The sequence below is a fragment of the Arvicanthis niloticus genome, chromosome 23 (genome assembly GCF_011762505.2).
Source record: "Arvicanthis niloticus isolate mArvNil1 chromosome 23, mArvNil1.pat.X, whole genome shotgun sequence".
Taxonomy (NCBI): domain Eukaryota; kingdom Metazoa; phylum Chordata; class Mammalia; order Rodentia; family Muridae; genus Arvicanthis; species Arvicanthis niloticus.
Genome location: NC_133430.1, coordinates 11,486,920 through 11,502,176, shown reverse-complemented (window position 1 = coordinate 11,502,176; position 15,257 = coordinate 11,486,920). Strand labels below are relative to the sequence as shown.

At 45.3% G+C, this 15,257-nt stretch overlaps 1 long non-coding RNA gene across 1 annotated transcript; it reads right to left on the bottom strand.

The window, feature by feature from the left end:
* Nucleotides 1-3,210: 3,210 nt before the first annotated feature.
* On the bottom strand, nt 3,211-5,336 carry LOC143436616 (uncharacterized). Its single transcript, XR_013106512.1, has 2 exons — nt 5,255-5,336; nt 3,211-4,259 (listed from the first exon to the last, which is right to left on the bottom strand). It is a non-coding gene; the product is annotated as an uncharacterized LOC143436616 (long non-coding RNA).
* Nucleotides 5,337-15,257: the final 9,921 nt, after the last annotated feature.

The following is a 15,257-nucleotide window of genomic DNA, read 5'->3' as shown; positions in this document are numbered from 1 at the left end:
ATCGATCATCATCACTTGCTTGGGACATTGGAGATCCAGAGATCAACCTGACACACCTGATTGGAACATTCTGGTAACATCAACACCAGCTCGCAAGTTCTGAGAGCCAAGCACAAGCCAGCAGGAGGCTTAGCGCTTTCCATGAATCCCGTTTCTTCCTTCCAACAACAGCCCTTTTCAGTTGCTGAGGATGTCGGTCCCTGTCTTACAAAGCTGTAGAGAAGCAGCTTGCTTGAGGTGGCCATGGAACCAGTGGGTCCTCTCTAGATCTTAGTCACCCTGCCTGAACCTCAATTGTTCCAGAACCCAACCTATGCAAAAAGAGACCGAGAAGACAGGATGGGAAGATGTCAAAAAGGAGACAAATGGGTGGGGGTTCTTGTGGAATGAGAGACAAGTAGACCCTACCATTACCAATAAACAGATGATCTCCAAACTGCACCAAACTGACCATCTGCAGGCAGCTAAAACTGCTGAGTTACTCAAGCCTAGATAATACAATAAATTTGCCACCCCTCTCCTTGGTGTCTGACAATGGCTCAGCCTTCACAGCCAACACAAAGCTCAAGACAGGTAAACTAAATATGTCCTTGAGATCATTGAAAATTAGGCCAACCTCCTACCATTTGCCCTCCAAAGGGCCAGGTGCACCTCATATTAGGAAGTTCATAAGACAAAATTATTAACCATTCCCACCTCAAGTCCTTACAAGCCCTGTAAACCCACCCAGAGGACTCTTCATCAGACAGTTCAAGAGGCTGCACCATTGCCTGCATCTGAGCCCACAAGTAACAGCCTGATGACCTTATTTAGAGGCAAAGAGAATCCAGACCCCAAAACCTGGAGCCAATGTGAAAAGGCCCATACCAGTGGTGAAGGTCACCAGTGCCACACCATAGACCCAGCATGCACAACTGAAGAAGGCTACAGAAGATAACCCCAAATGGGTCTTCACTAGGTCTTCTGACTCCCTAAATATAAGACTGATGCAGGCCCTGTAATTACGATTGTTCTAATTTGTCTTTTTGGTCTCTCTGTAGGAAAGGCCCCATCCCCCCACATGTGCGGACCTCAAATATGGGATTTTAAAATGACCAGAACCAGGGAGCTCATACCCAGTCTATTCCCTGGGACCCACCTTTCCTTCCAGGTAGACTTCTTATCAAATATTGCATCCAGAGACTACTGGGGGGATAACTCCCTTACTGTGGGGAAGAGCTTGCCCCGGAAATTGTGGATTCACTGGTGAAGAGAAACATCTCTAATCTTCCCAGTACTATGTTGACCAACTTAATGGTCCTGAGCTGCCAGGTGAATAGGACTGTGTCTGGTGGGGTTATGAAATTGAGTTTTCTGGGACTTAACTGTTCCCTTCAGAGTCCTAGAAAGGAAATCATCACCTGTGGTCATGAGCGATGCAATCCCATATCCACGAGGGTTAGGGTCTGGTACGCAGCAGAGGATCTTTATTCTGTGGAGAAGACACAACCAGAGCTTGTCATGGTCAGAGTCAATACACTGGTACCCAGAAGTTTGTTCATCTTTCTCTCATCTTTGAGCATTGTTTTGAACTCAGATGACATTATGTTGTAGATAAAGTAGAGCCCATTCCTATCATCTAAACCGAGGGCTAAAAAATATTTCATATTTTCAGACTTCTTTTCTATGCCTTATTTCTCTTTACCTGTATTTACTTGTGTAACCCAAGACAGAAATGAGTGTGACAATTGCTTTAAAATGAAACTTTCTCTTAATTTTTGACAGTTTATTGAGGGTGAATATTCCCCTTTATCATTGCCAAGGGTAAAATAAAATCATTTCAAGGCTCCTGATAACACTTGAAGGCATTAAAAATTCGTTCTGTGGCAGCCTCTATCACAGTGACACCAAGGGTGCCCATACTATCTCAATTAATCAGGCCTCTGGGGAGGCAGCATCCTTGGGTCCCTGTTTAATGGATATTGAGACTTCGAAAGGTCAAGGCTGGTCATGGAGCCCCGAGTCATGCACCTCTCAGCTTGTCAGAGACAGAGCCTGCCTGATCTTGAACCAAACACCCTTCCTGCTTTCCCAAACAGCTGCACCCAGTACAGTCACTGCAGGGGAAATACCTGGGCTATTTAGAGCCTCTCCCACCGACTCCCTTTGGTTTGCAAACTAACATATTTTATCTTCGTGTCTGGTCAAAAGAAAATTCTGGATGTATTCCAAAATAAAATCCTGAGGCTAATAAACCTTTCTATAGGCTTCTACATAAGAAGATTTTTATGCAAAACCTTAATTCATCTGCTAGTTTTGTAGGAGGAATGCCTAGATTCATTTCCCAAACTTGCCTTTGAATATCCAAGCAGAGGTTGGCCCACACTCCCTACTGTAATCTTTGTCCACTAGGCACAGCCCCAAACTTTGATTCACAAACAGTTAGGAAGGATGAGATGTCTCGATCAGTAAAGTGCTCCCTCAGAAGCATAAGGAACCAAGCTGGAGTCTCAGAATCCACACCAAAGAGTCAGGCAGGGTAGAATGTGTGTATAATCCCAGCCATGAAGAGGCAGAGATGGATGGGTTCCTGAGGTTCGCTGTTTAGACGGCTTGGCTATTTTGCAAGCTTTTGGCCAGTGGCAGCTCAGAAATCAAGGTGATCAGGACCTGAGGAATGACACCCAAGGTTTATCTTTGGTCTCCACATGTACTAGCATGCACACACACATATACACACACGTGTACACACATGTTTACACATACACACACATGCACACACTCACACACACAAATACCTGCACATGTACACATACACACATGCACACACGCGTGTATACACAAACACACACACATACACACACATGCACACACACGTCTACACATACACACACACATGCACAAACTCACACACATACACACAAATACCTGCATGTGTACAGCCACACATATGTTCACCTTCTCACGCACATGTGCATACAAAGACACACTAGATGTCATTAGGTATGAAAACCTGTGTTCATACAAACCCTGAACATGAACTTTCATAACACTTTTTTATAGTTGCCCCAAACTTGAAGCAATCCAGATCAACCCAGATATCCTTCAACAGGTGAATGGTGAGGTAAACTATAACCCGTTCAGACCATGAAATACTTCTCAGTGTTGAAGGGAAAGAAACTACTGTGCACAGCGGGGGCGGGGTCTCAAGAGAACTTGATTAAATGAACCTAAGACCGGACCATCAATTCTGTATTTACATAGCCTTCTAGAAAAAGCACAATTAATTGTAGAAATGATAAATTAGTGACTCTCGGATTGGCTGATGGAGCCATGAGACAGATGTAAAGAGGTTCATTTTTTTAAGGCCCGAGAGAAGACTCCCTAAATAATAGGGCATTATATTGTTCTGACTGTGGTAGACACCATAAATCCACACATGTGTCATTCCAGTATAGAATCCAGAGCACACAAGAGTTCAAACAAATTGGAGCCGGTGAAGTGGCTTAGAGGATGAAGAGACTGAGCAAGATGCTTGACTTCATGGCTGCTTATTGAGCTGTGTTATTCTAGGTTGTCCTTCTAGGATGGAGAGTTACCAGAGGAGACAGGCTCCTGGTTTGGGGTCCTAAAAATGAAACTTGGCAGGACCCCCATATCTGCAGCATCTACCATCAGCTGTAAGCCAGATCTAGATCTGAGCCACAGAGAACTGCAGCTCTCAGCCACATGGTTCAAAGATAATAAAGATTCTCGGCCCTAAAGAAGGAGAAGGAGGAGTGGATAGAGAAGCATGGTGAAGATGGGAGGGAGACAGGAGGGGAGGAGACAACCTGGAAAAGGAAGGGAAGAGGAAAAGGGAGGGGAAAGGCAGCAAGACAGGAGGTGAGACTAGGTGGGCTGACCCCTCCTACTTTACAGTCATGTCCTGTCCCCTCAGTCAATCCTGGGAGCCGGTCTCCAATCCAGGAAAGTCCTAAAGAATGAGGGAGTAGGAGAACCAGTTCCAGATGCTCCTCCACTTCCAAGAATTCAAATTCCTTCAGAGTCTACCACGAAATCTTGAGACAGCACTTGAGAGCAGGTAGTGTTTGATTTCCCCGTGGTAACAGATGAAGAGGAAAGTGATCCAGAGGCCCTCAAGGTACCAGACAGTAGATCTAGGATGGAGTCCATGCTGCCTCCTGTTCATCTTGCCTTTGGGCACAGTGAGCATCTCGAAAATCAAGTCCTCCTCTGGCAGAGCCTGAGGAGAGCTTGGCAGTGGTGAGAGGCCATGGCTAGAAAATACAAAATCACAGGTGGCATTTGCCCAGGTACATGGTGGCACTTGTACTATGCTGTGTCAATCTGTGTCCACAGATTGCTCAGAGACACCAAGAGTAGCATCCTTGCCAAGAGGCAGCTGGATCTGTGGCTGGTAGAAACCCCACATCTTGGTTGGGGACAACTGACATAGCAGAGAGACGCCTGAATCCACAATTCACCCGCTTCAGTTAAGTCACAGTGGACACTGGAGACTCCCATTCATCTCCCTCCATCCTGAATCAACTGAACACATCTGCTTCAGTTTTCTTCTTCCAAACAGATGGGTACCTGTTGTGGACTTTTGACATTGAGAGCCAGGAGAAAATGGCAAGCAAAGTGCCTCCCCGTCACTTGGAGGCTAAGATTACGCAATCCAGTTTCTTGTGGTCAAGGCTGGATAAAGTTTCAGCCCTGGGGTTGGAGTCAGGCACCTGCAGAGCTGCCTCTGGAGCTGGTGTGATGCCCGGCCTCTGTGCAGGCATCCTGCAGGGTACAGGCGCCTCTCTGCTATGTCATTAGTTAACCTCTAATTAGCACAAAGGCCTGCCAGCCCAGCAGACTTCAAACAGACCCAGCTTCCTCCTGGTTTCTTGGGTTCTACACCCATTTCTACCCACCATCTATGAGCCAGGAAGAGACCCAGCTGGCCCTTCCTCTTAAGCTCCGGACCCAGGTTTGGGTCATTTGCCCACACATCAGATCCACGGCAGCAAACGGAGAAGTTTGCACAGATCAAGATCTCACAGCGGCCATGAGAGGCTGCCAGGGCTACCGTGCCCTCAAGCTGGTGTTTCTCTTACAGCCTGCGTGCTCTCTCCTCTCCTATTCAGGGCCTCTGTGTCCCTTTTGTTTTTTCTGCCCAACATCCATTATTCTTCAATTCATTCCTCTCTGGCTCGCCTCTGCCCACCACCCCCTTTGAACCGTAATTTCCCAGTCTCTAGCTCTCTGTGGCTGCCGTACTTACATTCTCAGCCCCGTCTCACAGTGGCTCTATCCTGGCCACGTAATCCCCTCCCTCTTCCTCGGTGTTTCTTTCCCACTGCACAAGGCTGAGCCTTTCATGAGCACTGGCCTGACCTCCACACAATGTTTGCTTTGTCCTGGGAGTTCAGAGCCAAACAGGAACAGGGCAGGAGTGTTCCTTGTGACCTTGGCTTGCAGTCTCCAAACCTCACATTGTTCTGTGTGTCTGAGAGAACAGCCCTGCCATAGCAGGCTAGCCCCACCAGCAGAAAGCACTGTGGGCTTCTAGGCAGACCCAGAAACTATACATCAGGGGGTCTGAGGACACACAGACAAAGGTACTTAAGACATTCACTGGAAAGAAGTCGTGAGCACTGCCCTGGGCCCTAGCAATAGGGGCAAGATGCTGTACTTACCACAATTGCCAGAGAAGAATGGCAGAGGCGTGCCAGGATCTAGGGACGGCTGTCCTGGCTCTGCTCCGATGCCAGCTAGAAAATGAAATTATATCTTGATTCTCTACTTGGGAAGAATGACACTCATCTGCTTTCCACAAAATATAGTGCCAAATAAGTTATAATGGAGTGCGCTGTGGCTTTGGCAGTTTTGGTTGAGCTTCCTATGGAGGCCTCGCTAGCAGCTTCAGGAATATGGTAATGAATGAAGCAGACATGACCCTGAGTGAATGAGTCTTCCTGTGGGAGCCAGACGATGCTGTGATGACCGATGATGACCGTGCAGTTACAATGGTGATGGTTGCTCAGAAGGTGTGTGTGTGTGTGTGTGTGTGTGTGTGTGTGTGTGTGTGTGTGTGTGAGTCTGTGTTGGTATATGTCTGTGTGTCTGTGTATATGTACGTGTGTGTTTGTGTATGTGTCTGTATGTGTGTCTACTGTCTCTGTGTGTGTCTGTGTGTATGTGTCTGTATATATCTCTATGTCTCTCTCTCTCTGTGTCTGTGTCTATGTATCTGTGTATGTGTCTATGTATGTGTCTGTGTCTATGTGTATTTGTGTGTCTATGTCTGTGTATATGTGTGTGTCTGTATGTCTCTGTGTCTATATGTATATCTCTGTGTGTCTCTGTGTCTGTGTATGTGTGTGTGTGTGTGTGTGTGTGTGTCCATCCCAGCAGAAGGTGAAAGTTCAGAAATAGATGATTCCAAGGGTCTTGAAGTGGTAATACAAAAGAGAAAGTACATGACATGCCTGTATTAGAAGCTGCATACAGTCTGTGAGCTGAGCGTGGTGCCTGGAGGCAGGACTCTTCAGGCTGGAGGTCTGTGCGCTGGGGAATCAGGAATGAGAACAGAGAAAATCACGGCTTACTCTGTCTCACTGAGAGGTGGGAGCTCTCCTGCCACTGTGCCAAGACGGTGTCTTCCCAAAGTTTCTGTGCTGAAGCTTCCGGGTCATCGGGAAAGTCTGAGGTATGGTCCTGAAGTACCGATGCGGGGCTGGAGGCTGCGCCCTCGGTGCACAGAAGTAAGATCCTCATGTGAGAAGCTTCAAGCAGCCTTAGCTTTTGCCCTCCTCCTTCCACTAGACGAACACATGGAGCTCATCTTCTTCAAAGGAAGTGGCAATCAAACGCCATCTTGGATACAGCCATAGATCCCTCAGCTGCCAGGGCCCTGAGTATAGTAGGCTCAGTCTTTCCAAGTATGAGGAATAACCTTCTTTCCATTTTCCTTTTATTAACTTATTATTTCAGTGCTAGGATCAAACCTGACACTAGGACAGGTTCCTTCTGACAGCTAAATCAACAGACCTACATTTCTGTTTTTATAAACGTCCCAGCACTTGGTATTTTGTTACAATAGAATAGACAGACGAAGATAGAAAGCCCCGAATAAAACACCAGGCACTCCATTTTTACATGACACAGCACAGCATAAATAAGGCTTCCAGGTGATCTCTCTGTTAATGGCAAATGCTACATGGCACTGGACGTGTGCTTTATCGGTGTTAATTACACAACGTTACTTAGCAAGCAAAGGATGCAGAAACCAACACCCAGTTCTGTGTCTGCAAGATCTGTCACCATGTCTCTCATGGCCAGTTCTCCTGCCTTTGCCATGTTTGTGTCTTTAAATCCAAACAAAGATGGATAAGGGACTAGAAAGCCAGGAGTCAATCACCTCTGGGCTCCACACTGCGTACATCCTGTACACACATGTCCAGAGAAACACAAGCCACCACTGAGGTGCAGCCCAACAGTGCAGCCAAATTCCTGCTTAAGCATGTGTGTTCCAGAGTGTGGGTTAGCAATCCCTAGCAATCCCTTCCCACTGTTCAGGCACAGCAGGGCTCCCCTGACACTGGACTGGGGACCTCATGGTACCTGCAAAGCTTTCTGGGTGCCCTTGTACAGGAGGGGTTGTTTTGTCTCTGGCTCAGATTCCTACCACTGAGTGGCCTGGGGCTCCTGTCCCGAGGGAAATTCTCTTTCCCCTTCTCAGGTTGAGCTTTTTTCCTCTTCAGTTATCAAAACATCAAACCTTTGATCCCCTGCCCCATCAGACAAATCCAGCTTAATTGCCTCAGTGGGCCCAGGCATGGAAATCAAAGACCTGTTTAGGGAGGGTGTCTGCCACCTGGCAGGCTTGCCTCCCCAGACCTGGAACACACAAAATCCTTCAGCCGTAGGATTAAGGAGAGCCCTGAACCACAGAGAGCAAAACCTGGCATCCTGCCTGGTAGAAGGAGGCGCAAGAGGGGCCAGAGGGCGTAATTTGGGGAAGAGCCTGTCATCCTGTCTTTGAGGAACAACTAGACAAAGGTAAAGAAATAGCAATTCTTTCTTATTTGATCCTTTAACTAAGGTGATGAGGAAATTATGGGAAGTTTTCTAGAGTTAAGATGGAAATGAACAAGAGAAAGCAACAATCTGGAAACTGTAGGACCAAGAAGAACAATCATAAACTATCAATAAATCCATGAAAAAAGACACAGGCTTCTGACAGCAAGCAAATGGAAATTTAAAAGTTGACATACAGTTTTCAACCCTGGATAGGTAAGTCGCTTTTTAAAAAAATATAATCTGCAAAGGACTGGAAAGGAGGTACTTTTTCAAATTTATTAGAATAAAAGGTCATTTGGATTTTTCATGGGTTTGAAAGAACGCATTATTTTTTAACCTAGAAATAGTTTCTTATTTTTTACATTGGAAAAATGCATATGGAATAAAACACTTTTTGCTTCGTGATGATATGGCATGAAATATACATTTGGGGACGGGGGGGGGGCTCAGTGAGCCAAGTGGCTACTGCCAAAGCAGGACACTAAATTCAGGTCCCCAGAAGTCACAGATTCACAGACACATGGAGTCACTGCCGAGGCAGACACTGTCCCCACAGCTCCTACTATTCCTGGGAGGTGACTGCTCAGCCAGAGCAGTCAATTGGTGAGTAGCTGTGAGATCTTGTTATCCTTGTGGATTCTTGCAGAGGATCCGGCTTCGATTCCCAGCACTCAGGTTGCTCGCTGCTCACAACCCTCTTTAGGTCCAGCTCCAAGAGATCCACTGCCCTTTTCTTGCCTCTGCATATGCTGGACATACAAGTGATTCACAGACAGACATGGCAGGCAAAGCACTCATATATATTATACACAGGATATCATCATCATCATCATCGTAAATAAATGAGACCCATAGAGGAAGATACCCAATGTCTGTCTGTCTGTCTGTCTATCTATCTATCTATCTATCTATCTACTTATATATATGTATATAAGTATATATATTATACATATATGTATATATATATTATACTTACATATATGTATATATACATATATACACACACATCTGTGTGTATCTGTGTGTATGTGATAATTTTATTAACATTTGTCAAATATCAAAATTAGAAGGTAGAAGAAGAGCTCCTTTTAGAATGTTTAATTTTATCTGTGTGTGTAGCCTGTGGGTGTGAGCTTGTCTGCAAGAGTATGTGCACCTGTGTCTTATACCTAGGGAGGCCAGAAGTCAATGTCAGGGTTGGCAGGCCAGCAAGCCCCCAGGAATCTGTTTCTGTCCTCCTCAACACTGGGGTTACAGGTCCATGATGTCACAGCTAGCTTTCACACAGGTGGTAGGGATCTGAACTCAGGTCTCCATGCTTGCACAGCAGACAGCTTACTGGCATGCCCAGCTCCCAGAGCTCCAGAGAATAGCCAACCCTTAACACTTACTAATCAATAAATAACATGTCTTAACTTACGGCATCTCCTGCCACCATCATGAGCCACAGTCACCCACAGGAAAGACACCTATACTATACTTTAAGTGAAGAGAACAACGCAACAAGCATACGCACATGTGAGATAAGTGGTTTCAAGGCAAAAATAAAATACATGTAACACTCTGTCATCCACGAAGATATTGACAAAGGCACTCCCATGCCTGCCTTGATAATTATCATTCATGCATTCACTGTATGTAATATTAAAATGCAGGTACGTAGCCGTGCAATCGAAACATGGATAAATAGATTTTGATTTATTTGCACTAAATATTTAAGCTAAATATATGGCAGTTTGGATAGTGAAGTTTCATGTGTTGGTTTCTGTGGAAGTGTACAGAATTACAGGCATAGGAGAAGAGGTAGAAAAGAGAAGGGGAAAGGCATAAAAGGGGGGCTTTATTCTGCACATTTCTCTTTCTTGTAGTGATAAATGGTTTTTAACTTTACTGTTGATTTTTAAGGTTGGCGGTTCTGCTCGCCTCCATGAAGAAGAATTTTCTGTCTTCTACTTCTTCCTGCTCCCCTGACACACGAAGTTAAGCTCTTGTTTGCTTGCTCAAAAGTCTCCAAGGATGGATGTCATCTCATTAGAAGTAACCTTTCTATACGCAACCTATTCAGCTTGCAAGAAAGCTCTTGTGTTCCCAGGTTCTCTGCCCACAGTGTGACATGTCACATCAGTAATCAAGGGGACATGAAACCTGGGCCCTTCCGTGAGCAGCCAGGGGAGCACAGGTGAGTGCAGATGGGGTGAAGACCCTTGACTGGGGACAACCTTCTCACACTGACTCAGACCACAGCCATCTAAGGACACAGGGCAGCTCAAGCTTTTGTGGGGAAATATGGTGTTTTCTGCTTCAAGAATATACTCCATGCCCTGCCTTTGGAGGAGCTCTGCGAAGCCAGTGGCTCCCTGTTTCCCAAACATCCACCCTCACTGTGAGAGCCAGCAATTCCTTCCACTGAGTGTAGGGAGGGAAACCCCTGCATCAAGATCAACATATGACAGAAGCCAGTTGAGAGAGGAAGACAGGAAGCCTTTTTGAACCTGCCTAGGATTCTACTAAAGAGTGGAGAGTGAGGGGCGTGGGGTGGGCAGGACATACAAAAGGAGATGCCCTGTGGCTAAATACCATGAGGTATTTCCTCATCTTTCCAGGTCTCCTCCACTCTTGAAAGTCCTTTCCTTTCTTCCTAAACTGCCTCTGATTCTGACCATGTACTTGTGTCTGGTGCAGATCCAAGAGCCTGGAACCAGATGCCCTCTGAGTTCAAATGCAGAGCTCAGGATTCCCAGGCAGGCTTCCCCTCACACTCTGTGTGCTCTCCTCACACTCTGCATGCTCTCCATTCTCCATTCCATCCCTAAATTAAATTGTCTCACTCCTCTTCCTCCTCCTCCTCCTCCCCTCCTGGTGGCTGATGGGAATTTCAGCTTTCCTGTGCTGTTGCTATTTTTTTTTTTTTTTTTTTGTAAAACCCTAATAAAATTATCCTCAAATTTCCTTCTAAGACCAGTTTAAATTCTTTTATTTAGGAGACTAAGAACCCAAGAAGGAAATCTCAGTTTCCCCATTATCAATGGACCCGCCGCTTCTCCTTAAAAGCCCTTTCACACATAGTCACCCCCAACACCCAATGATGTGGACTCATTGGGCCCACAGAACAAAATGGCCAGCCATCTGCCCTGTTTTGAGCCTCCCGTCATGGCTCTTCAGCCTTTATGTTCAATCTGTCTATGCTTACTGAGACCTTGCTCTAAGCCAGGTGAGTGAGAGGCAGGCAGGCTCCAGCTGCCTTTGTCCAGTATCTTTGGTTCTTCCACAGTGACCTCCTCTGAAGCCATCTCCATTTGCATTCCCCCTGCCTGCCCTTAAGGATTCAGCTTAAATGTCATCTCTTCTGGCCTCGGGTCTCCCCAGGGTGGATTAGAGGTTCTCGTCTGTCCTCCAAACCCTCTGTCATGCCATCTGTCACCTTGTCAGTTCCAAACACAGGACGAGGGGCTGCATGAGGACAAGGCCCCACCTGCCTTCCCCCATGTCCCCTAGACACCCCCACTGTCTTATCTGATTCACCTTTATGGAAGAGGTTAATAAACAAACAAAAAAAAGTAGAAGGACAAGTAACTCAGGTGCAGAAACATCCTCAAAGGTCAGAAACAGACGTCAAAGGACTCCTTTGAATACCAGTGAGGGGAAAGTTCAACAATGTGGGGGCACAGGAAGTCTCAGGGGGAAAGCTGTCACTGAGAAAAATTTATCAGATTACTTCCCTCCCCTTCCCTCTCCTCCCACCTTGCCCCACACCTGTCACCTTTACTCTTTCCCAGGTATAATATTTTAGTTTGCACTTGAGCCAAGTGTTGGCCACAAGCTGCAGTTGCATGCATGAGACAGGCACATGGGGTTCTGCTCCTGGCCATTCACCCTCGCTCCTGACTTATCCAATATCAGGTTCAATTGGGTTTCCTCAAACACAATACTGATTGACTCTAACCATTATGTTTCTTACCTACCGCCCCTGGTCCTGTGGTCACCTAGATCCACAAGCCTAAATGTGCTGCATGTGTCTGCATGGTGGGGTCTTCCTGTCTGGAGAAAACATGGAAAGCCGGGAAACCAAGCAGAGACTTCCTTGGCCAGAGTCTTTATGAAGTTCACAGTCTTGGTGGGGAGGGAGGATCAGAGATGAGTAAACAGAAACTAAGGTAATACTGACAAGAAGACTGAGAGACTGGAAGGAATACCTACCCAGCAGCAGAGAAGCCAGGTCACTTTGTGGAGGAAGTGACAGTAGATTTGAAGGGAAAAGAAAGGGTCTGAACAGCCAAAGCAATGACAAAGACCTGGGAGCACAGAAAGGACACAGGTCCGCAGGAAGATCTGTGTGGATGCATGGGTGCATGGCCAACAGAGGTGTCTGGGCAGCATCTGAGTAAGACTTAAAGGGCAACAAGCAGAAAGGGGTCTTGGGTGTTGATGTCAGGAAATGAAATTGATCCCCCTTTAGAACAATGTAGAAGAATTCAACAGTTAGCCAACCTAAAGCCAACATGTGAGTGTCCAGGAGCCACCAGTGTGCTGACAAGTCAGCAGAATTCTGGCCATGCTTTCAGTGACCCAGAGGATCAAAGCCTCACAAGGAGATATTTGTCATAATCCTGAGGCTGACTCATGTTTCTGGAAACTCATGCCTTGCTAGAGAAATGTCTGTCAAGGTTCCATAGTGGCTGAGGTGGTATGGCTTGTGAGTCTGGGTTTGCAATGCTTGTAAATTGGAGGCATTATCCCATAGCTTGGGTTATTTTCCATCCTTATTCCATGAAAAAAAAAGATACAGAGCACAAAACCATTTCCATATCATGACTGATTCTTACAGTTTGAGTTCATGTAGCATGACAAAAAGCCTTTGCAACTTCAAGCCACTGGCCTTTCATGTGTGGCTGTCCAACCCCAAATCTTCTGATACACACATATACATATACATCATATACATATACATCAACATATACATCATATACACATACACCATACACCATATACCATATACATACACATATACATATGCATACACATATACATACACTACACATACACTACACATACATCATATACAAATACATCATATATACACATATACATCGTATATATACATCATATACATATACATCATATACATATATATATCATCTACATCTACATATATAGAGCCAGAGTGCCTCTGCAAGAGATTTTACAACCTAACTTAAAGGAAATTCAACTAAATCACCTCTAGTAACTACCTCTTCAATTCATGGATTCTTCTGTTTTTCTCTCTGTTAAATTCATTTTTTGCTTTAGTGATGAGACCAGCCTCCTCCCTCACTTCTAGCAACAGAGATGATAGTAAGAAGAAGAGTAGCCATGTGCAGTACAAAACCTCACCCATCCGTCCTGTGCCTTCCAGAGAAGGCATAATGACACCAGCTCTGCAGGGAGAACAGGTCTCATAAATTATTCTGACATTCAAGATTCAACAAGAACAAAAATGCATCTTGTTAAGCATTTTGAACTTCATGAACTTTAGCGCACATTCCAGAACATTCAGCCCAATGCAGGATTTAACTTAACAGAACATGATGTTGAGGAATTCCTTCAGCCTATAGGATTCAAAAAAATAACTTTCCTGGAGGTCTGTTTGGCCAGCTGCACACAGAACACACCCGTACGAAGAGAGCTATACTCATAAGTTCTCAATTTCAACAGTGTCCAGGTGAGCCTGTGTTGGCATGCCCTCTGCCAAACTTTTCCCAAGGCAGAGCCATGAGATGGATGTTCCTGTGATCAGAAAAGCACTTCTGAGATAACTTCAACTTCAGAGGATAAAATACAGTTGATTATCACTTGTCTAAAATGCTTGAGATCAGAAGTGTTTTATAATTCAGAGTAGTTGCTTATTATAATCAGATGTCTTAGAGATGGGACCTAAGTTCTGATAAGAAGCACACACACACACACATAACACACATACAAACAAATACATTTTATACACACGCACATACACACACACAAAGCTAAAGGCCATCTTACATGCTCACTTTTTAAATTTATTTCCTTTTTATTTTATAATTTTTAAATCTCTTCTTTAGTAATTTTATGCAAATTTTAATATAAGTAAATAGTATCCACATCCCCAGTCTCTTTCACCACCTCCTCCCAATCCAGGACCCCTACACCTTCCCAACTTCATGTCTTTTAATACCTACCTAGTGTTGGTATCCAACTAGTGTTGCCTGTGTATGAATAGCTGTAAGTGTGAGGCATTCCACTGGAGCTGGGACCATTACCAGGAGCCACACCCTAAAGAAAAATGACTCTTCCTCCCAGAACAGCCACCAGCTTCCCATAGTTCCTGAGTTAACTAGCTAACTACCCTTAGTCCATCCATGCTAGAATGTTGACTGAATGTTGACTGACTTGATCTTCTATATATCTTGTGCAGGCAACCACAGCTGGTGTGACATTACAAGTGTAACAGTCCTATTGTATCCAGAGGGCACTGTGTCTGTTCACAGCAGTTCTGACCTCTGACCCTTAAAATCCAGCATGCCACTTTCAGGCTACTTCCTAAGTCCTGAGCACAGTGTTCCATTCAGGGCTGAGCAACCCACAGCCACTTATTTTCTGTAAACTGACCAACTGTGGGTCTTGGTTCCCTTTTTATTGCTATGATAAGACACCATGACCAAGGCAACACATAGGAGAAAACGTTTGATCTGGAGATCAAAGTTCAAGGGGGTTAGAGTCTGTGACTGCCATGGTGGAAATATGGCAGCAGGCAGGCAGGTTTGGTGCTGGGATGCTGAGAATTTTCATCCCTATATATGAGTAGTAGGCAGGAGGGTGGCTCACATTAATTGGAAATGGCATTGACTACTGAAACCTTAAAGCCCACACCGAGTGACACATCTCTTCCAATGTTGCCATCTATACTCCTTGTCTTCATTAGGGTTTCTAACCATGACCACTGCAACTCTTATAAAGAAAAACATGTAATTGGGGCTGGCTTTCAGTGTAAAGATCAGTGAAGCCTTAAGACCAACAAGCGTTGCACAGCTAGCTCTTCCAACAAGCCAAGCTCAGCCTCCGTAACTGTCAAGTCCTTTTTATCCTCCTTCCAAGCATCACATGTCCAACATGGGTATTGCCTCAGCAGGTGTCTTGAGTCAGCACATGAATCTGTCTCAGCTGTCATCACTCTGCCAATCAGCCTAAGT